Source organism: Anolis sagrei, chromosome 2 (assembly GCF_037176765.1).
Source record: "Anolis sagrei isolate rAnoSag1 chromosome 2, rAnoSag1.mat, whole genome shotgun sequence".
Lineage (NCBI taxonomy): Eukaryota > Metazoa > Chordata > Lepidosauria > Squamata > Dactyloidae > Anolis > Anolis sagrei.
In genome coordinates, this window is record NC_090022.1 from 43,909,719 (window position 1) to 43,934,623 (window position 24,905).

The window sequence follows — 24,905 nt, forward strand, 5'->3', positions numbered from 1 at the left end:
GGACAAATTAAGATGGTCCGCCCCAGGAGACTGATGGATCCGGAGGGATTCCTGAGGAATCTTGGGGTTCTTCCTGCAATGGAGCCTGGCGATCCTGTCGACGCCTTGGTCAATCTCTATAACAGGGAAATGACCAGGGCGATAGATACGATCGCTCCCGAACGCCCCATCATGCTGCGTCATGACAAGCCATCTCCCTGGTTCACTGGGGAGCTGGCTGTGATGAAGCATGCGAGGAGGGGGCTAGAGCGCACTTGGAGGAGATCTCGGGACGTGTCTGATCGAGCACGGGCTACAGCCTCTCTTAGGGCATATACCGTGGCTATACGGGTAGCCAAGGAGCCCTAAACGACTACCCATATAGCGTCTGCAGCAAATAGATCATCGGAGTTGTTCCGAGTCGTTGGGGAACTCCTTCAGCCACCTGTGGTGGAGGAGAATTTTAATGACCCGGCAACTCGATGTCGCGATTTCGCACACCATTTTGCAGACAAAGTCGCTCAGATACGCCTTGAGCTCAACTCTAATTTCATCACAGTGCCAGAGGAGGTGATTGAGGCATCTGCTTGTCCAATTTTGTGGGATTCTTTTAGACTTGTTCTTCCTGAGACCGTGGAGGAGGTCCTTGGGGCTGTGAGGGCAACCACGTCGGCTCTGGACCCTTGCCCGTCTTGGCTAATTAAATCGGCCAAGGAGGGGTTGGTTGATTGATTTGGGTTGATCATCAATGCATCATTGGAGCAGGGGTTTTTTCCATCTCACCTGAAACAAGCTGTGGTTCGTCCACTCCTTAAAAAGGTTTCCCTTGACTCCACGGTGCTGAACAATTTCAGACCAATCTCTAACCTCCCTTTCTTGGGTAAGGTGCTAGAGGGTGGTTGCCTCCCAGCTCCAGGGCTTTTTAGATGACATCAGCTACCTAGATCAGTCACAGTCTGGTTTCAGGCCTGCTCATGGTACCGAGACAGCCTTGGTCGCCTTGGTGGATGACCTCCGTAGAGAGCTGGACAGGGGGAGTGTGACCTTGTTGGTTCTCTTGGACATCTCAGCGGCTTTTGATACCATCGACCATGGTATCCTTCTGGGACGACTCTCTGGGATGGGTTTTGGGGGCACAGTTTTGTCGTGGCTACGGTCCTTCCTGGAGGGTCGATCCCAGATGGTGAAGCTGGGAGACGCCTGCTCGGACCCCTGGCCTTTGACCTGTGGGGTCCCGCAAGGCTCCATTCTGTCTCCCATGCTTTTTAACATCTACATGAAACTGCTGGGAGAGGTCATCCGGAGTTTTGGAGTTAGGTGCCACCTCTATGTAGATGACACACAGCTCTACTACTCCTTTCCACCTAATTCCAAGGAGGCCTCTCAGGTGCTGGACGAGTGCCTGGCCGCTGTGTCTATCTGGATGAGGAGGAACAAGCTGAAGATCAATCCCGAAAAGACAGAGGTCCTTCTGGTCGATCGTAAACTGGACCGGGTTATAGGGTGGCAACCTGTGCTGGACGGGGTTACACTCCCCCTGAAGCCACAGGTCCGCAGTTTGGGAGTCCTCTTGGATTCATCGCTTACGCTTGAGGCTCAGGCATCGGCGGTGTCTGGGAGGGCTTTCACACAATTGAGACTTGTGCGCCAACTGCGACCGTACCTCACGAAGGCTGATCTGGCCGGGGTGGTCCATGCCTTGGTCACCTCCAGATTGGACTACTGCAATGCGCTCTACGTGGGTCTGCCCTTGAAAACGGCTCGGAAGTTCCAACTGGTCCAATGAGCAGCAGCCAGGATGCTAACCGGGACCCCCTACAGAGAGAGGTTAACCCTCCTGTTCAAGGAGATTCCACTGGCTGCCATTTATTTTCCGAGCCCAATTTAAGATGCAGGTGCCTACCTACAAAGCCCTGAACGGTTTGGGATCATCCTACCTGCATGACCGCATCTCCATTTATGAACCCACGCGTTCACTTCGGTCATCTGGAGAGGCCCTGCTCGTGATCCCGCCTGAGTCGCAAGCACGCTTGGTGGGGACACGAGACAGGGCCTTTTCCGTGGTGGCCCCCTGACTTTGGAACACCCTCCCCAAAGATCTTAGACAGGCCCTTACATTGGCAGTCTTCAGAAAGAACTTGAAGACCTGGCTGTTCTGATGTGCCTTCCCAGATTAGGAAATTTCCAATACCAAGTCCCATAAGCACTTTACTAGAACTAAGATTGCTACACACTGCACACTGCACTTGCCCTATAATGCCTTAGATACCACCTGTCACATCAGCACTTTTAATCCTGTACCCATTACTCTGGCACAGCCCAGTTTATTTTATAGTGTTTTAGTGTATTGTTATTGCCTGTTGTTTATTATGCTTTATTGTTTAAATTTGCTTAGGTTTTGTATTGTTATATTGTGTGTAGAGGCCTTGACCTTTGTAAGCCGCATCGAGTCCTTCGGGAGATGCTAGCGGGGTACAAATAAAGTTTAATAATAAAAATAATAATAATTTCAAAATAACGAAATAAATTATTTTTCAACCTTCTTGCACCAACCAAATTGAGCAATTCCCACGATTGAGACTAATATTTTATCTTGCCTTCTATGTATTTGTTAAAGATGAGTTACATGCCAAGCAAAAACAGAAGGCAATTCTAATTCATCCTCACAAATATGACTTTATATCACATTTTGATGTAACGTGTTAGCAATTAATTTTGAAGTAACAACAATGTCAGTGTCCTTTCTTGTAACTGATATTTGTGATATTACTACATTGAAAGCATAACAAGCAACAAGATATTCCTAAAATTTTGTTTATTGGTTCAACGTGGAATGAAGGATGAGTTGTCTGAGGGAAGGGGAGAATCTTTGGGCAGTCATAGGACTGAGAACATCGTGGAGTGGCAGCGGTCTGTGATGGCCGCTCAGAGGACGATCAACAATACAACAACAGACCTTTTGGTTCAGCCAACCGCAGCCTGCATTCAGGATCAACATCTACAAACTGACATGTTTGCGGTGGACATTGCTGACCAAATGATAAACAGAGGCAGATGGACCTCTAAGAGGGCAGTTTGTAACTCCTTGGCCCAAATCCTGGGTAAAAGACCACAGGAAATAAGACTAGAAGCCATAGTGTGGTTATGGAGGGACTACCAATCATCTGACCGTTCCTCCCGTCTTCAAATAACACCAGAAGACAACTCATGGCTTGGAGAGCTTATGGCAAAGCGCTATGATCTAAAGAAATGGGGCATTACCATTAGGAGGGTAGTTGTGGACCCTCAGATACGCCCCTTATTTGCCTCCGGGGTTCCTTCTTGCCATTCCCCATCAGGTCCCTGTGCATCCACAACTAGCTCACCGGTTAGGGCCCCCCCTCCTGGTTCATATAATTTTGAGACTCCATCCGTCCCGGTCGCCCCCACTCAACCAGCCACACTCCTTCGCTCGAGAACCCTTCCCTTATTCAGTCCACTCAGCTCCCTTGATGTTTCATTATCTACCTCATCATCAGAAACATCCCTTCCCAACGCCCAAGGGAGATTATTCCCCAGCCCGACTCCTTCTTCTGAGAGCTGACTAGTTACAGATCCCGGCCATGCAGGGGGGGGGAGGGTTCCGGAGGAAGGGGGCGCCATCCAAGTCGTGTGGGGGAGGAGATTTGCGGGTCACCGATACCCCAGGGAGAAGCGCAACAGAGTCCTTGCGACCCTGGAGAAGGTAGGTAGTGGTAGGCTCCTTGGCAGTCCCCTCGGTCTTAAGGTCCTGCTGATTAATGCCAGATCCGTTAATGGTAAGACCGCGGCCATCCAGGACTTGATCCTGGATGAGAGGGCGGATCTGGCTTGCATCACCGAGACCTGGTTGGACGAGCTGGGGGGAGTAAACCTCTCTCAGCTGTGCCCACCAGGTTTTGGAGTGCATCAGCAGGCCAGACAAGGGGGGCGGGGAGGAGGGGTCGCAGTAGTCTTTCGGCAATCCATCGCCGTGATCAGATGCGCTGTCCCACAGGCTTCTGGGTTTGAGTGTGTCCACTTGAAAGTGGGGAGCCGTGACAGTGTGGGGTTCCTGCTGGTGTACCGCCCACCCCGCGACCCAGTAGTTTCCCTGTCGGAGCTAGCGGAGGTGGTCTCTAATTCGGCCTTGATCTCCCAGCGCCTGGTGGTGCTGGGAGACTTTAACATCCACGCCGAGACCACTTTATCTGGCGCAGCTCAGGACTTTATGGCCACCATGATGGCCATAGGACTGTCACAGATAATATCCGGCCCCACGCATCAAGCTGGGCACACTCTTGACCTTGTCTTTGTGGCGGACAACGAATTGATCAGAGTGGAAGATCAAAACATCCTTCCAGTGTCATGGTCTGACCATCATCTGATCACATTTAGACTTACTGCGACCCTAAACCTCCGCAGGGGTGGAGGACAAATTAAGATGGTCCGCCCTAGGAGACTGATGGATCCGGATGGATTCCTGAGGAATCTTAGGGTTCTTCCTGCCTTGGAGCCTGGCGATTCTATCGACGCCTTGGTAACTCTCTATAACGGGGAGATGGCCAGGGCGTTAGATATGATCGCACCCGAACGCCCCATCTCGTTGCGTCGTGACAGGCCATCTCCTTGGTTCACCGAGGAGCTGGCTGTGATGAAGCATGCGAGAAGGGGGCTAGAGCGCAAATGGAGGAAATCTCGAGATGTATCTGATCGAACACGGGCTAGAGCCTCTCTTAAGGCATACTCCGTGGCCATACGGGCGGCCAGGAAGTCATTCACGACCGCTCGTATAGCATCTGCAGCAAATAGATCATCGGAGCTGTTTCGGGTCGTGGGAGAACTCCTCCACCCACCTGCGGTGGAGGAGGTCTCTGACGACCCCGCAGCTCGGTGTCGCGATTTCGCACACCATTTTGCAGATAAAGTCGCCCAGATACGCCTCGAGCTCGACTCCAATTCCATCGCAGTGCCTGAAGAGGTGACGGAGGCACCTGCTTGTCCAATTTTGTGGGATTCTTTTAGGCTTGTTCTTCCTGAAACCGTAGAGGAGGTTCTTGGGGCTGTGAGGGCGACCACCTCACCTCTAGACCCATGCCCATCTTGGCTCATTAAATCAGCCAGGGAGGGGTTGGTTGACTGGTTTGTATTGATCATCAATGCATCGTTGGAGCAAGGGATTTTTCCATCTGGGTTGAAACAGGCAGTGGTTCGTCCACTCCTCAAAAAAGCTTCCCTTGACTCCACGGTGCTGAATAACTACAGACCAGTCTCCAACCTCCCTTTCCTGGGTAAGGTGCTGGAGCGGGTGGTCGCCTCGCAGCTCCAGGGCTTCCTAGACGATACCAACTACCTAGATCAGGCACAGTCTGGTTTCAGGCCTGGTCATGGCACCGAGACAGCCTTGGTCGCCTTGGTGGATGACCTCCGCAGAGAGCTGGACAGGGGGAGTGTAACCCTGTTGGTTCTCCTGGACATCTCAGCGGCTTTCGATACCATCGATCATGGTATCCTTCTGGGTCGTCTCTCTGGGATGGGCCTTGGGGGCACGGTTCTGTCGTGGCTCCGGTCCTTCCTGGAGGGACGCACCCAGATGGTGAAGCTGGGAGACTCCTGCTCGGACCCCTGGCCTTTGACCTGTGGGGTCCCGCAGGGATCTATCTTGTCGCCCATGCTCTTCAACATCTACATGAAACCGCTGGGAGAGGTCATCCGGAGTTTTGGAGTTGGGTGCCATCTCTATGCGGATGACACACAACTCTACTACTCCTTTCCACCTAATTCCAAGGAGGCTTCTCGGGTGCTGGACGAGTGCCTGGCCGCTGTGTCGATCTGGATGAGGAAGAACAAGCTGAAGATCAATCCCGACAAGACAGAGGTCCTCCTGGTCGATCGTAAACCGGATCGGGGTATAGGGTGGCAACCTGTGTTGGACGGGGTTACACTCCCCCTGAAGCCACAGGTCCGCAGTTTGGGTGTCCTCCTGGATTCTTCGCTTACACTTGAGGCTCAGGTGTCGGCGGTATCCGGGAGGGCCTTTGCACAACTGAGACTTGTGCGCCAGCTGCGACCGTACCTCGTGAAGGCAGATCTGGCCGGGGTGGTCCACGCCTTGGTCACCTCTAGAATGGACTACTGCAATGCGCTCTACGTGGGGCTACCCTTGAAGACGGCTCGGAAACTACAATTGGTCCAGCGGGCAGCAGCCAGGATGCTAACTGGAGCTCATTATCAAGAGAGGTCAACCCTCTTGTTCAAGGAGCTCCACTGGCTGCCATTTATTTTCCGAGCCCAATTCAAGGTGCAGGTGCTCACCTACAAAGCCCTGAACGGTTTGGGACCACCCTACCTGCGTGACCGCATTTCCATCTACGAACCCACACGCTCACTCCGGTCATCGGGGGAGGCCCTGCTCGTGATCCCACCTACGTCGCAAGCGCGCTTGGTGGGGACGCGAGACAGGGCCTTCTCTGTGGCGGCCCCCCGACTTTGGAATGCCCTTCCAAAAGAGCTTCGTCAGGCCCCTACTCTGGCAGTTTTCAGAAGGAACCTAAAAACTTGGCTGTTCCGATGTGCCTTCGCAGATTAGGAATCCCCATCCCAAGTCCTAGATGCACTTTAGCACAACCAATGCTGCTGCACACCACACTTTTAATCCCACGTTCCTCCTGCCATCTCAGCACTTTTAACCCTGTACCCCATTGCGCTGGCCGAACCAGTTTTAATAGTGTCTTGATGTATTGTCATTGTGGTTATTTTGCTTAATTGTTTTGATTTGCTTTGTTTATTGTTGTGTTATGTTTTATTGTATTGTGTTTTGAGGCTTCGGCCCGTGTAAGCCGCATCGAGTCCTGCGGGAGATGCTAGCGGGGTACAAATAAAGTTAATAATAATAATAATAATAATAATAATTTTAAAGTATTAAGGGCTTTTTTTTTTAGTCTTTGAGTGTATTTAATAGTTTCAAAATAACACTTTTGGATACATTATGATTTAATGTTTTATTTAAAATCTGGTTATCTTTTCTTACATATTTTAAAGAACTGTTTGTTATAGCAAGTATTTAACATTTTTTAAGCGAATGAAATTCAGGTCCCTTTTTTGAGAGAGACAAAGTACCTGAGCAAGTATGTCAATAGCTATCATAAAACCGAGATAAAACTTTCAGAAAATAGCATATGAAGACTATGGTATATGTAGAAATATAGAAAAAGAAAGGATTGGAAGCATAAGGTAAGAAGAGTGCTTAATGAAGACACCCAACATAACAGTATGATACACTAATAACTGTTTCATGTTTACAGTTCACATTATACTCACATGAGAATCAACTATTTCAAGGCAGTACATAGCATTTCCAAGCAATGTTATATACGGCATCAGTATAAAGTGAGAAACTATATTAAAATAACATAGAAGAAAATCCATTATCTTTTCTGAAATAGCAGAAGATTTGAAAGAACAGTCCAAAAACACACTCTTGGCTAGTGTTCTGAAAAGTGCAAAGGTTTGGTGTCCCCTAAACCTTATTGATACTACAAGAGTATAGGATTCCCTCAATGGTGGGTGTTGGTTCCCATATCAGTTACGTAGTGAATCCAATCTGGCCTTTTCTCCAGATTGTAAGGGTTGAATAAATCTTTAACATTCAGAGTAAAACCCTGACTGGATTCACTGCCTACTTACATTTAAGTCATTAAATTTCCTAAAATCCCCAGCCCATTTTTGCCCTTCATTCCTATTGAGCATATTGCAAGCATCTCCCTGCTATTTAATAACACTATGTAACTAAATTTGATGAATTTTCTGTTCCTGGCTTGAAAGTGTTATTTCTTGTTATTTCTTTGCCCTTTTTCAAGAAGTAACCATGTGTGTTACTTACTTTGAAAGTAGTTGTTATACTCCACTTTTTGTGTCTGAGGGTAGTACTATTATTTTCTTCAATCTAGTCTCTTCATTTGTCATTTTCCTTAATGGAACATGACATTTTTAATCTTTCAATGTGCAAGTTGCAACAAAGTTTTTATGAGAGAACCAATTAAGAAATGACATTTATACCCCAGGAACAAAAATTGTGTTACATGGTGTAATAGATAAATCTCCAATTTTTTATTTGGAGAAGGCTACTTAATGAGAGATGCTTTACATGAAAAGGGGGGCATAATATTGGGAAATATCATTGGTTCTCTCAGCACACAGGTTACTATATAATATCACCTTCAATATAGACATGGTAGTGGTGAGAAAAGTACCAGCCAAGATCCTATAGCAGACAAATATCCACACTCTTTCTCCTGATCCTGCATCCTGCATCTGAAACTCAGCCTGAAGAACCACCCAGCCACACCAATGGATGGAGTTTTGTGGGGCTGGAGAATACGTCATTGAAGGGTGGTACATTAAAACCCTTTCTGCCACTTATGCATTGACCATAAACAACGACCCTAGAGGGGTCCTATCACAACTCCTTGTTGTATTGTTGTCCCTCAGTGTCAGCCTCACAAAATTTCATCTTTGTGTTACTGGCTGGATTTTTAGGTGGGTTTGAGGTTTTTACAAGGGTTGAGCTTGTTTCTAAAAGGTACCAAATTCATGAGATCAAATTCTACAGGATTCAAAAAATATGCTGAGGAAAATGTGCTTGCATCTTTTGCTATAAAACACAATTTTCCAAACTTTGATAAATTTTAATAGGTTTTCTCTGTACATAATATTGTACTTCTAGCCAACAATGTGCTGCCACCTATAACTAACTTCACATTTTTAAAAATTTGGTACCTTTTTGGAACAAACTCGATCGTTACAGTAATGATTCCATAATTGTAAACATGATTTAGGAAGCCATAAAAATGTTATAAGCTAGGCTTATAACATCTTAACTAACAGTTTGCCAGTCACCTTATTTGGCTAGTACCACACTTGGATATATACTGGAAAACAGAACATTGACGTTTAACTGTCATTCACATGACTAAAGCACCTTCTATATACCCTTTTTTACACTGCACACATACATATTAGCACACTTCACCCATGCACTGTTCCATGGTCTTTAGCAAAGACAGCAGAAATTTTGCCAAGTCCCCCAATTAGTTGTTTTCCCACTGTGCCTCACAATCCAACCCATCACCCCATCCATCAGCAAGGTATTATCTGATGCACATCTAACGGCAGTGGAAGAACTTTGAAAAGGAACCAAAGGGTGCAAGGTCATCTTTTCCCTCCTTTTTCCTATTTTGACACTTGTGTGGGGATTATTGTAACAGAGTTCACTGTGGGTCATTTCCTGATCACAAGGGGCAAGCAGTATGGCAAAAAAATATATAGCATTGTTCTGTATTCTCTGGTAAGCACTCTAAAGACAATAGCTTCATTGTTGTAGATTGCCTTTCATAGCTAAAAGCAATATTTTGAATCTTCTATTTACTGCAAATTGTTTTTGTTTTAACCTGAAGAGACCCATTTCGGTTAAACAAATTCTCACTTTGCAAAGGTGGCACCTCTACTCAGATGGCAGTCTCTGGTGTATTTAGAGCCTATATTCTATATATCAACTCCTTCTTTTCTTTTATGTTCTGTGTGACATTCATTAACCAGGGATGCCATCTGTTAAGGCTGTTTCTGGAACAAATTTGGGATTGTTTTCTTTAAAAAAGAGTCAGGACAGAGCTTTACAATTTTTGAAGTAACAAGTGAAATTTTTGCAAAGGAATAAACTTTACCAGAAGGTTGGAGGGTACTATCTTTTGATTCTTTGCCCTTTTTCAAGAAATAAGAAATGTAGGTTAATTAAATGAAAGCATTTTCAGTATCTAAAGAATATTTATGAAACTCATTTCAAATCAGAATTAATTTCTTTCTGAATGTTATGTCAAACTCAATTATAACACCATCTGGCTTTAATACTTTAGCAGGTAATATTCAATGTAGGACACTTTTTTTTGCTTCCTTACCTCTACTAAGCTATATCTCACTCTTGTCTAGATTGTGCTGGTAGTTCTAATTTATTATTTTATCTTCCTGTCAACTCTTGTGCTAAAAGTTCTAGCAGGGCAAAATGAGAAAATATTTTTTTCCAAATTTTACATTTGCACAAAAGCAACAAATTATGTAAAAGCATAATGTACAAAAACCACAGAATATATAAAATGAGAACATACAGATTTCACCGAGAGTCAGATCTCTGTGCTGCTGTTCATTCTAGAAGAGAGAACTGATAGCAGGTAAATGGGGAATGCCGGGAGATGGCCAGAGTTGGACTCATCACCAGCATCACTTATAACTCATCACCAACACCAAAACTTGGTGTGACTGTTTTGGGGCATTTATAATTATGTGAATGGTATTCTATTTGCAAATATGAATAGGAAACAGAAGTCTAACTTACCACATTGTAACTAAATAATGGGATGCCAGTTCCTATACTCTTAATCACAATTTATAACCTCACATGACTTTATGTGCATTCTCAGAAAAAAGTGTTAATATGTTAAACCAGGCTTACACCTAAAAATTATACTCAGCATATTTCACATAACTGAAGCACACACATTTCAACGTAAACATTGTACTAAGAGGTTTTCTTAATCAGCTCATGGGAAGAAGTAGTATATTGGGATGGATGATGGGCAAGAATTTATAAGATACTTTTTTAAAGAACTGGTGGAAATAGCACACACTGAAAGAGATATTTTAGAAGCAACACATATTGATCTAATTCTGATCCTCTAGGAATTCTGGACTTCAGCTCCCGGAATCTTTCATCATTGACCAAGGCAACTGTGGCTCCTGGCAGTTGAAGTCCAAAATATCTGAAGGACTAAAGTTTAGGAACATTTGACTTACAAGAGCATAGAAAACACTCTTACACTGAGCCAGATCATTGTGCTGTCCAGATCAGCACTAGTAACTACACGTTAATGGATTGCAGATTTTTATATATTCCAGGTTTCCCTGGAGTGACTGAATGCAGTAGCAGGCTCTGGCATTACACAATAGCACAACGTATTTCACAGAACCATAGAATCATAGAGTTGGAAGAGACCTCATGGGCCATCCAGACCAACTCCCTGCCAAGAAGCAGGAAAATCACATTCAAAGAACCTTATTTATACCGATAAGTCCCAAAAGATTCTTCCACATGCCACTTAAAAAAGCAAATAGGCACCAGCATCTTATTGAATACTGTGAAAACAAATAACTAACTTTAGAATAGAGATCCTTTTTCCTCTTTTTTACCACAAGCCAAAAAACCACATCTATACAGAACCACTTCATTTTGCTATTTTGTGTATGGCATTAATTCTTAGCCACAGCTGACAACATGAATCACTGCAAATAAATTATCTTGCTCACTGAACTCTTCCCACTCTGCATCAGATGTTGTGACCTGATCCTCATTCTTGCACATATATCCATTATTCATAACTATTTAATGAATAATTTGGATAAAGATTCCTATGGTGTTTGTTTTGCAGTATATTCAGATGATGATAGGCTCACTGAAGTCAAAGGTTGCATTTCTTACCAGCTATAATCTAGCTTTTAAAGGCTCTTTGAAATGCTGCTTTTGTTTTAGTGAAGTTCACAATTCTTCTCTGTTTCATTGTTTGCTTAATATAGTAAAAAAGCAATGGAAAACAAAATTATCAGTTTCTTTTGAACCCTAATATTTTTATAAATGCAAGCCTATTTGTTGGAAAGGGGCAGGCAAAATTAATCAGGTATCATGAGTTCAAATGCTCACATTTTATGCCAATCCATTAAAAATACTGATTGCCAATCCATCTAGATGAAAGAGACAGATACACAAATGTATGGGTAAGCCAAAAGTCACTTTACTCATTAGTTTAACTTGAAATGTATCAGGGATGCATATTGTGGTGTATGCTGAAGCAGGTGTACATCTACTTTCTCTTTTGTATGTCAAGACCAAGCAATGCAGGTCCCAGAACCATGCCTATAAACTCAGTTTGCCCCTGACCAGTCTGTTCCCAGGAAATCTGTACTGGTGGAACGAGTCATATAATGTACTGAAACTGATCAAGACCTATCCCATTCAGGATTCAAAATCAAGACCAGAAAATACAGAGTAGTTGTCAACTAAGCCTTAGTGCGGAAGCACTAGAAGGTAAAAAATTACTCCCCCAGGAGAGGAAACTATATCATTTCCATATGAACTCTCACTTCCCGCCCCATTGTTCTCGTTTCCTGTGCTCTGTCACAGTCCAATGTGGATCCCTAATGGACATGGATGTATGCATCAGAACATCTTAGCAGACTGGTTAAGTACCAAAAAACAAAAAAACAAAACACCCCAAACCCTGCACTTTAAATAAGTTGTCTAGCCATGGATACTGCAACTCTTGGGTTCTGCATTCAGTGGATACTGTGGCCACCATCCCAGCCTCAAACCAGTTCCCATGGTATGTGTAAAAGCACTGCCTGGTGAAACTGGTTTGCTTTAATCCACTTCCAAATTGGATTATGACACCTATATAGAACCACCCCACTTTACAGAAAAAGAATTAAAATCATGGTTCTGGGACCAGGCCTTTGGACAGTAGATGTATGTAGCATTTTAGAGGGAAATTGACTGGAATACTTGTTTATGTATTGTTTTAATTATTATTTATGTTTAATTGTGGTTTTACTATTGTAATTGTTTGTATTGGCATCGTATCAGTGAGAGGGCTGTTGATGACAGGTTTTTGAATTTTTTCACTCATAAGTTTGCTCTATGGCACAGCCAACCTGATAGCATGTAACAACAGTTTTTCTGCATTTATTTTCTCAACAAAGAGAAGTATAATTTTTGCTTATAAAACTGAATTTTGCACAAACATATTGTTCTCAGCATATCATTGTGTCTATACAGGACAACCACATATATTTTTGGATTTTCCCCAACAAAGCCCCCAAGAGTCCTCAAAGCCACCTCAGTTGTACACAAGGAAAGAGGTGACAGAATAAATAAATAAGCAAATAACATTGTGAAGAAATCCTTCTTCTTTGTATAAAGTGAGAAGACATTCCTGCAATTATTTGTTTATTTGTGCAAGAAGAAAATATTCAAAGATTCACATTCTTAAAAAGAGTCAAATTAGGTCAGAAAGGATTCTCTTAAGTCTGCAAATATTCTATCCATGGCCTTCCTAGTATCAAGACTCTCATGGTGGCCACCCCCCACGTTTCACCTTTGCTCCTTTTGGCCTTGGGTTGTACAAGGTTAGTTCTCAAGAGCTTGAAAAGGCAGACCTTTTGTCACAAGAATGTAAAGCAGGGCAGATTATTTTTTTAAAAAATTGACATGCTTTCATACAAGATATAATTGATATGAGAACAGTGTTTTAGTAGTACATTCACAGTGCTTTCTCATCCATTTTACAAAACCTCACACAGCTTCCTCAGCTGTTTTGCCAACTATTGAGTCAAGGTCAAAGAGCGCAGCAAGCGGTACCTTGGAGTACACAAGGTTCTGAAAGCATGAACTAAAGCGCTTATTGATTCTTTGGGTCATGATACAGACTGATCTGTCTCCTGTTGCTTCAGATATTCATGATAATTATATGGATAAATCTACCATAACTTGATAAGTGTTGATTGATGCATCTGTGAAAAAAAACTGAAGCAGTGTTTTTCAACTGTTTTCTAAAATGATCAAACAAAACTCTTTGATGATAAATTAGAAAAGGCAAGGTTTAATGTGAGCTTACTTTTCTGATGTACTTATTCATGTGGCAGAGGACACACACTCAGTTCCCACAAGAAAAGGTATCAAAGAGTAAAGCAAAATAAATGATCCGTAAAGGTCAAGCTTCCAATAACACATTTGGGATGTTTGTCTTTTCAAGCAGTTTTCCCCATCAAAACAAACTGAAACATGGAATATGCATGAAAGGCACAGAAACTTCCTAGAAATCCAAAGTGCTATAAAGGTAAAACTCTGTTTTATGTAACAGTGGAATATAAATAAGCTTTACCTAGGTTATTCTTTTTTTTTAAAAAAGTTCCAACTTGTGGTCTGTGAGATTAGCAAATACTTTCTTGTCACTGACAATAAACAGCAACTGCCAAAACATTTTTTTAAAAAAATGAATTACTAAACAAGTATTCCAGTCAATTTCCCTCTAAAATGCTACATACATCTACTGTCCAAAGGCCTGGTCCCAGAACCATGATTTTAATTCTTTTTCTGTAAAGTGGGGTGGTTCTATATAGGTGTCATAATCCAATTTGGAAGTGGATTAAAGCAAACCAGTTTCACCAGGCAGTGCTTTTACACATACCATGGGAACTGGTTTGAGGCTGGGATGGTGGCCACAGTATCCACTGAATGCAGAACCCAAGAGTTGCAGTATCCATGGCTAGACAACTTATTTAAAGTGCAGGGTTTGGGGTGATTGAGAGCAGGGCCTCCCTGGATGATCTTAAAGTCCTAGCAGGTTCATAAGGATGATGCGTTTGGACAGGTAAGTTGGGCCAGAACCATTTAGGTCTTTATAGGCTAAAGCCAGCACTTTGAATTGTGCCCTGTAGCAAACTGGCAGCCAGTGGAGCTGGTGCAACAGTGGAATTGTATGCTCCCTGAGCACCACCATTGGACCATTTGAAGCTTCCGGACAGTCTTCAAAGGCAACCCCACATAGAGTGTGTTGCAGTAGGTGTGGAATTACACACAAACAAATAAGTGCCATTCAAAATGCATAACTCTGAAAACATCTTTTTTTCTCAGTAAGAGGAATAAATTTATTTATTTATTTATTTATATTTATTTGCTTTATTTCTATACCGCATTTTTCAGCCCTTAACAGGCGTATTGACATAATCTATTATATTTTAGGAAATGTGCACTGCAAAAAAAAGTCTGAAATGGGTTATCATCTTCCAACCCAATGTGAAACAAGGATGGGGTAAAATGTAAAAAAGATTTGTAAAAAAAAGTAACAAAATCAAGGCATTGAAATTTTTACATCTCTAGTTATGTAGTTCATCTGGCCCTGAAGACCTCAATTCATTTAATGTAGCAACATATTCCTGTATTACCTATTTCCCTATTCTGCTCTGCACTCTTTATTGCATCATTTGTTCTGCTTCCATCAGCTTTAGCACTGTTTTCCTTTGGGGAGAAAACTAGGGCAAAGAAACTGTTGAGTAGTTATGCCAAGTCTGTCCCCTCTGATTTTTTTTTAATGCAATGGCCCTATCAACTCCTATTTTCTCCTCTTGCTTCAAAAATAGTCACATACAAAGGCATTGTATTTGAGCTCATATCTTTAAATAAGAATACTTTAGCTTCATTATGCATAGCAAAGGTGTGGAGAACACTAGAGATATGCAGGTACATTCAATCAATTTAGCTGCTCACTTTTAGTATATTCCAGAAATCCTAGCAAAGCAATAGGTGCAGCCTCCCTGTCTTGCTGACTTCTTTGTTCATGCAGAATAGGCTTATTTCTGTGGAAAATGTATTCAGTTGTATGGGCCCAGTGCCTACTCAGTCAGCCCTGTAAACTGGCATGTTCAAAATGGGGAGGATTGGCAGATGGGATGGAGAAAAGATGCATGGCAATCGTGCAGCACTAAAACACATATAAACTCGGGGCATGCAAGTAACTTGTGGGGCATCTCTTTCTCTTTCAGCATTTCCCTAACCACTGCATGGTCATGTTTTTTATACCCAGAATGCCCCTTGATAAAATATGCTTAGGAGGAAAAAAACAAAGATGACCCCTGCCCTCCATGTGAGCATGAAACACTTGAATGGAGCTACTAAATACAGACTGCTGTGTCCAAAAAATTTCCATTTGGAAATTCAAAGCTAGTTTCTGGGCCATGATATAGTAATGATGTCAGTATATTTATTTATCTCCCTGCTGCCTCTCTTTTGGTATACCATTGAAGAGAGTCACAACTAGAGACATTTTCCATTCTTGTTTATTAGATTCATCAAACATGTTGCAAATGTTTTTTCCTGCCAACCCCTGAAGTAATGATACCACATAACAGATGTGGTTTGAAATATGGGCAACTTATTAACTGTTACCTAGTTAAAACTGTAAACTGTAAATCTTTTTAAGATGACCCGAACTAAGTGTGAGAACAGCAGAGGTAGTGTCCCTTCCTGACCTACCCCTCGACTCCATAGGGCACAACACCTGGGTCCCCTGCTGACCTAACCTGGGTAACCTTAAAGGGAAATGTATGGAGAAATCTTCCCCAAGGATGTTCAGGCCAGACCCTTCCCATTTCAAGGCCATCCTTACGTTGGCAAATTGAACAATCAGTGATGGTTTGCATTACTGGCCTTCATCCCAAAGGGGGTGCCCTGGGTGTGCACCAAATTCTAACTTTACTAGCTGTTTTCCACCATGGAATGGGGCCAGGTGTCTACTTTGTAAGAATGAACCAGAAGGGGCTGTCTGGTCCCTTCTGGCTTCACCCAAAAAGTAGTTCCATCTGGAACTACTTTGTGCTAGTCTCCTCCTTGGGGTAGGAGGCAAAATTCTTTCCTCCCCCGGCTGTGCCAGAGGAGGAAAGATAATATGAATGCTGAAAATTCTGTAGATTATAATGTGTGAACATCTATATTCATGGTACTACAGTTTTGTATTGCACAAAAGCACCTAGCATGGATTTCTTCCAAATGTACATATTACAGATTTACTGCATTGATTTCTGTTAATGCATATTGTTGCATTGTTAGCTGGTCTACTCAAATTTTCACCAGCAGTGGCTTGAATGTTTTCTTTTCATTTTAATCAGCTGCCACCCTTATGATGCCTGCACATGTCCATTTTTAGTCACTGAGAAGGTCAGTGGACCCACCAGAGAACTGCTGAAATCTGTCCACCATGACTATTGGAGAACAGAAAGAATCAAGTGAGGGTATATCCCATGTATTCTGCTGCTGAGTCTACCAATAGAACTCAGGAGATGATGTAATTTCTTGACATCCGGCTGTGAGGCATAGCCAGATACACTTGCAATTCACAATCTCTGTTCTCCAACAGATACAGATAGTCCATGTTGGGGAGGGGTGTTCATCACCAATATGGTAGATCCAGGGTGATAAACTGCTCAATGTAGCTCCACATGCTCAACTGCTATGCAGCTCTGAGTCATTCAAGATTACAGGCATTGTTTATCATGTTCTAATTGGTATACTTAGATTTCTTGCTATATTCAGATGCATGTGCCAAAACTATCTTCTCCAGGAAGCATACTCACACAAATACCCCACCAAATGTGGTTTGCTTGAGACAAGCCTAGATATTTAGAAAAGTACTCAGATCAAGCAGACAAACAAGCTGGATGGTCATAAAACCAACTACTGTACAAAAAGCTAAAGAACCTTCTAAGGTGATAATCCACTTGAATATATTATATACCAAAATAATTTTTTAAAGATTACTAACCACCTGCACATGAACACATAGAATTACTATGGCAAAGTACCCGAGAAATCAACAGTATCACCAACGATACCATACAGAGTCACCAACAGATAGGAATAGCAATACTTGGCTCAACAACAAGAGATATTTCTGTTCGAAAGCATCCAGGAGAGTAATGCTTGCCCAGTCACAAACCCCATCAGGCAAGCCTGGAGGCAATTCAAAAGCTGCCAATGCACTTGTCAGGAATGTCTGCCAGGGAATCAGATGCTACTAGTGCAGAAATGTTTTCTGAAGCTTGGCATCTGGACCTAGCAATCTCCATCCAAAGAAAAACATATAGTTCAATGAGCAAAACTGTGCCATAGAAGAAGAACGTTCAAAGTCTTTTGCACTTCTTGACATTGCTGTTATTTTTAAGCTGGAAAAGTGTGGAGGAGGAATGTTTTGCAATTAACGTTAGAGCATTTCAGTGCAAGCACTGCTGGAAAGATAAAGTTTAAAAAAGAAAACGTGTTGCTCTTTCTTTCAATGAAAAGACATACGTGGGTGTAAATATTCTCCTATATTGTCCACCTTATCTGTCAGTCAAAGTTTTGTCACAATATAAATAAGAAAAAGCTGAAACCGAACAAATTCAAAGCGTCTCTGGTTAAATACATACTGTTATCAGATATGGACCCCAAGCACATGAATGAATTCATACATGTTCTGAGTGTGCATAGTAATCACTGATGGCTATGACTTTGGTAATGTTTCAGTCCAACCTCCACTTAATTACAATATCAAATAAGTGGTAATAACTATGAACACTTATAGGGTGAGCCAGTCAGTCTCTATTCCCTATATGTGGATCTGGGCAAGCAATTTATGTAGAAATAAGCTAGAGTTGAGTCTATCTGTACCCAAGAAGAAAATATTTTTACAAAACAGGAAGGAAGTTTTCAAATTCTGGAGATTTATCATTGGTTCCTTTAGGAAGGGCTGTATCAGTTCTGCTTTTCAAGGACACCAAGGGCCAAATCCTTTTTCAAAAAGGCCTTTAAAAAGTCCATGCCTTCAAATTGTTTCTGTAGATGGTTTTATCAATCATGATGGACAATAACCCCAAGAATAGGTGACAGGCTTCAAACCTCCAATTATCTTGTGCACAATCTCTGAATTTAATAAAAAAAACCTGAAGAAAACCCAAAAGCTAGTGTACTGACTCTGACATCGACCCTGTACAGATATGGCATTTGCAAGCAGCTCACTTACATATTATCATACCTTTCCTCCAAGAAGCTCAAGGCAGCAAACAAAGCTTTTCTGAGCATGGTATAACATCACAACAAGCCTGTGGGGAAGGTTAGGCTGAAAAAGAGTTTCTGAAGCTTTGAGTCTTTTTGTGAAGACAAAAAGCAGGGTATAAATAAACATAATAATAATATTGTCAAAACTCAGTGAGGACATGATCTTCCAAGTTCCCAATCCAAGACTCTGTCCCCTACAGCACAGTGCAAGATGCATTGCAAATTAGCTGCAACGAGCCAACAGTGGTTCCATCACCAGGTTTATTAGATGGTAAACATGTCATCTGATCCACACCAATGTTTAGTCCCTTTCCAACGTTTGTTTCACATTCCAATCCAAAATGTCATTTCTCGGATCTGATTTGTAAATTCAGCTCAGAGCAGTCTGATACTGATCAAGGGTTTTTCATTCAGGACTGACTTCAGTAATTATACAGGCAGGCAAGTCCTCTGAGCTTTGATGCTGAAAACTACCCCCAAACAATTCCTCATTATCAACATACAATGATCTATTGAAGGGGAAAAATTAAGCAGTATAAAGATGCTATAGCAACACAAGAGTCAAAAGTATTCCTGTTAACAGCAAAAAGAATATGACTGCTTTTCTTTCTTTTTTTATTTTTAGAATCTCAGCGAGTTAAGCAAGTAAAGGTGAGAAAGGTGCCTCAGTGTTTTGTGTAAGACATTGCATTGCTAAATTTGTGGTGTGTGTTGTGCTAGAGATCAGAAATCTACCTTAGTCTCCAAGAATTATCAAATGAATCAGTCAGTCAGAGGCCAAACTCCAGAAGGCTCGCAGAGTAGTGACTAAGGGGTCGTCATTAGTATTTGTTTATTATGACACTGAAATGAATGAATCTGTTAGTATTCTTTTCACTTTATTCCACTATTTCAGCAGGGGTTGTTGGCTTTCACTGTGAGTACCAATGCTTAACCATGTAATCAACTCTTCCCAAGTCATAGTCCTTTGCTGATAACAAAACAGTGGAAAGTGTAATATTTAGCTGGAGATGATGCAATATTTGTTAGATGCAAAGCCCTATGGCTTTCCAAGTTATGAATAATCAAGGTGGCCAATTGAAACATTCTACCTACCTCCAACAGACAAGAGTTCTTTCTCCCACCCTGGACATGCCACAGATATATAAAGCCAATTTTCCTAGTTTCCAACAGACTTCACAACCTCTGAGGATGCCTGCCATAGATACAGGCAAAACATTAGGAGATAATGTTTCTAGGAAATGGCCATACAGCCCAAAAAACGTACAGCAACCCAGATAAAAAAATATGGTTGAGCAGTTGTAAGCATGTTGTTATAAGTAAATACAAGCTATTATTCATATTTGGAATAGAGAACTTAACTTTATTTAGTGTTAGAAGTACTAATTATGATATGGTTTCATGACAAAACTCATTAGTATTTTATTCTTTTGTTATAACAGTCCCACAAAACCTACAACCTTACCTTTGGCATGGCCTACAAGAATGAAAATTGTGCTGTGTTTGCAGAGGGGGAGACAAAGCAGAGGAATGCAATTCAGTCTGGAAGAAAGTAAGCTCATTTAGTTTCTAGACTTCTTAAAACTGTATGTCAACAGACACCATCCGAAACTTTGGTTCATTACAGTTTTACATAGAGCTTTTATTTAAAAAAATAAATCCAAAACTGCAGTAAAATATCTGTAAAGGTCATAGAGATTTTTGCTTTGACACTTGCTGCCCTTCTTTCATTGATCTACTATTGTTTTTCATTTAATAAATCTCTGAATCAATGCAAGATAAAAATTAGCAAACCCAGAGGTGGGAACTTACACTTACAGGTACTGTCTTATTTGAGGGAGACAACATACACCTGAAGCAACTCATACTGTTTCTGAGCACTGTACCTCAATGTGTTTCACAACATTTTAATCAAGACTTTCTGAGCATTTTACCTTTATTTCAGCTAATGGTTTTAGTTAGTAAGACATCTCAAAAGTTTTCAGAGAATACTTCTGCACGAGCCTTATTCTGTTTTAGCAATCTCATCATTTGTTGAATTTTGAGTATGGTGAAGATAGCATTGAAAAATTCTTCCTCATTAAACAGAGGAAGTTAAGTTTTATTCAGAGAATTCTTGAATGTTAGTCTTTGACATAAAAATCCACCATTCTCTTGTTGTAACTGACTGCCAATCTTTACTGTTCTTTCATAAAGACAGGTGGTTTTGTTCTCATTCTCTCCTTCATCTTTATGCACAAGCAGCCAATCTGCTTTATTATTTTTTCCAAATTATTTTGGAAGGTAACACTTAGATATTTTCCCCTTATACCAGGGGCCAGGTCACAGTCCCTTAGACAGTTTGGGGGGGGGGGGTAGACTATAGTTTGAAAAAAATGAACAAATTCCTGTTTTTAGTGCAAAAAATGAATGAACAATTCAATATTTAAAATGAAGTACAATTTTAACCAATGTAAACTTATCAGTATTTCAGTGGGAAGTGAGGGCCTACTTTTGGCTAATGAGATTGTCAAGTTTATTAAGATTATTGTGGTTGTGTGCCTTCAAGTTGTTTTAGACTTATGGTGCCCCACAGGCCTTAGTTTAGCTGCCCCTGTCCTATACTTTCTGTAGATCTTGACATATGTTTGTATTTTATATAGATTATATTATTTGAAGTATTTTGTAGGATAAATCATTAACACTGATCTCATGTATACATTAAGTGTAGATTTGGGGTCAAAATTATGGATCTTGATATGATCCATGAATAAGTTGAGGGTAATTCCTTAGAGATGTCAAAAGCGCCTATGCTGCCTCAGGGTGTCAGTTGCTCTCCCTGCCATTTCCCCATCCAGGCATTCAAAAAGGCCAAAAGCTATGTCATGGCAGAGTAGAGGCACTGGTGATTCTTTTTTAGGTTATCCTGAGATGGACTAAGTTCTATCTTTTCACAACTCTATTAAGAGAAGAGGGTGGTTTTTTTTTTTTGTAAGGTAACTCAGATTGACTCATGTTAACATTGACACAGGCTTTGGAAGTAAAGATTTTGACTAAAATTTCTAGATTTATAAGTGACTATATAGAATAATTTTACAGGTTTTTAATTAATACTTTGCTGTTCAATTTAGTAGAAGTACAATGCCGTTTTCCGTGTAGAATATGCTGTTTCTATGAAAATCGAACGTGGACCGGCCACATTGTCCGAATGCCCGACTACCGTCTCCCAAAGCAGTTGTTCCACTCCGAGCTCAAGAACAGAAAACAGAATATTGAAGGACAAGAAAAGAGTTTTAAAGATGGGCTCAAAGCCAACCTTAAAAACTGTGGTGTAGACACAGAGAACTGGGAAGCCCTGGCCCTTGAGCACTCTAGCTGGAGGTCATCTTTGACCAGCAGTGCTGTAGAATTTGAAGAGGCACAAAAGGAGGGTGAAAAAGAGAAACATGTAAAGAGGAAGGCACGTCAAGCCGGGACCGCCTCCGATCTGGAAACTGATGCCCTCACTGCAGGCGAACACGCAGGACAAGAATGGGGCTCCACAGTCACCTATGTACCCATCACCAGTACACCGAACTTGGAAGACAATCTTACTCAGTCAATGAGGGATCGCCTGAATAAGTAACAATGAAAATCAACCATATGCAAATTTTACACAGCAAATCCCACAATTACAATTTAGTTTTTGTACAGGAAACAATATTTTCAGCATTGAAATATTACTTTCCATGAAAAAAATGTTATTTTCTTTACAAAACAACTACATGTGACTATTGTACAGAATACATCCCAAACTGTTAAGATTCTCATTGGTCAGGAATTGTCAGGGTTTCTGAATATGGAAAAAAACATGTTTTTCAAACATTTAAACATATTATTGAATGTTCTTTTTATTTCCACACCTTTAAACTAACTTTTCTCTAGTATGCACATTTACTTGTGCATTTTACATAACATGCAAATGTATCTGCTTTACTAAAGGATTTGTATGCATGTGTTTCAGTTCCAAACACATACAGAAGAGAAGAAGATATAAAAATAGGGTAACTAAGACTACATTTTGTTAAGTATGTATGCAGGGCAGTAGCCAGAAAAAAAATTCAGGGTGTGTGTGTGTGAAAATTTCAGGGGGGGGGTGAAACCTGCCTCCTAGCTCACACTGAAGCAAAGAGCACAGCAGGGGGCAGAGCAACCTTCAATAGCCTGCAGCTCCGCCCCTGTCAACTGTGTGAATAAATTGTCAATATTTGCTTGAGATAATACTTGCAGTTCTGGAGGGACTCTTAATTTTTTGCATCTCATAGACTTAGCATGGGGATTTGGTTAACTAGTTAAAATTTATGAGTAAACCAGGTTTTTTTTAACCTGAAAAATGGGGGGGGGGGGGGGTTGAACTCCTAAGCCCCCCCCCCCCCCCCCCCCCCCCGGCTACAGGCCTGTATGTATATGTATGTAAGGGCACCAAATCCCATCTGACCTAGGAAACTAAGCAGATCAGCCTTGGTTAATGCTTGGATTTGAGATGATGAACTATTACTAGATGCCGTAGGCTATATTTCAGAGGAAGGAATTAATAAAACTACTTCTGAAATTCATGTGGTCACCATAAATTGAGATGCACTTGAAGGCCTAGGCATAAACTCACAAAACATATAAGATCTATAGGAGTGGCTTAAAATGTGAAGTATAATTAAACTGGAGTGTCACAGGACCTACAACTCTACCCTTGGCATTGATAGATAATCCATGGTCTCAAATTACTCTTAGCCACTTTCTAAATTGCAGACACTTCCGCAATAAAAAGGGGGCTGTCCAGATAACATTCTGGGCAATCAGGAATTAATTCACCACAAATCAGGAAAACCCCAGTTTGTGGTGAATTAATTTGATAATGGGTTTGTTCTGTGCCTTCTTGGAAGGCTTGAGATAAACATACTACTCCCGGTGTCTGGACAGCTGAATACTGCAGTCCTGACAGTATTCCCACTGTGAGAATACCAACCCCCTCCCCAGTAGCCCTCCTAAACACAATAAAAAGCAGAAGAACTCACCCTGCCTCCATGCAACAGCTGCCGGAGTTCTCCTGGTGCATACATGTGATGCGCCACAAGAAAGGGGGGAAAGGGGAAATTGCTCCTGCCCCCCTTTCTCCTGGGGCATCATTTGTATGTGCCAGGAGGACTCCAGCAGCCATCACATGGAGGCAGAGTGAGTTCTGCTTTTTTATTGTGTTTAGGGGGGCTTCTGGGGAGGGGATTAAGTGTCCCGGTATTGTACTGGGAAGTCCCAGTACAACATCTAGACATCCACTTCAGATAGTGCACGCTTTCTGGAGTGAATGTGGACTGAGTCCCAGGAACATCTGCATTTTTTAAACACGGATGCTCCTGGGATAAAGCCCTGTCTGGAAAGGCCCTAAGTGTCTGCAATGTGCAGCACAAGCACACATAATCTTGGTTTTGCTGAATAAAGATGCTATCAGCGATAGGGAAAGCCCATTTCACGCTTCCTCCTTCAGCTACCAGTTCTGGCATTTCCTTGAATGCTTCCACTACACCTCACCATTCTTTGTACAGCAAACTTGGCTTCATTGAAACCACTTTAATAATATTTGCTGAGGTGTTGAGTCTTTATTTAGACTCCAGTCAGCACTGCTGCATTGCAGTCTGATGGACAGCAAAGGAATCATGTGTCTGATGTAGATATTTTTAATAAAAAGTGAAAGTTAAAAGCATTGTGGCCACTAGGGAAATATTATCAAAGCCTAGCTTTGATTCTGCCTGTCAAGAAAAGTAGCAATACAACATTGTACAGAGCTTCCACATTAAAAGAAAAATCCAAACACCTTTCAAAGCATGAACCTGATATTTTGACCTTAGGTCTGCTAGGTTTTAACAGACAGGTCTATTAGAACGGGAGACAGTAGAATGGGGATTCGGTAAGAAATGTGACTAGAATTCCTAGCCTTATTAGTGCAACTAATGGTGACAGCTATTTGAATACAGTAATGGTGGGAAACAGGTGATGAATTGCAATTCCCAGTACATCTTGCCATAGACTATGTTGGCAAATGAAGGCTGGAATGACAGTACAACACACATAGGTCTTCACAGTTCTTACTCTTGGTCTACAGAAAATTCTCCTAAGAACAAATTTTATAATCTCTAAATAGTCATTGTACAGGCTATTTTGCTCTGTTACAGACTCTTGAATATATAAATTAATTCGGAACGGAAAAAACTTGTTTAATGCCTTCTTGAGT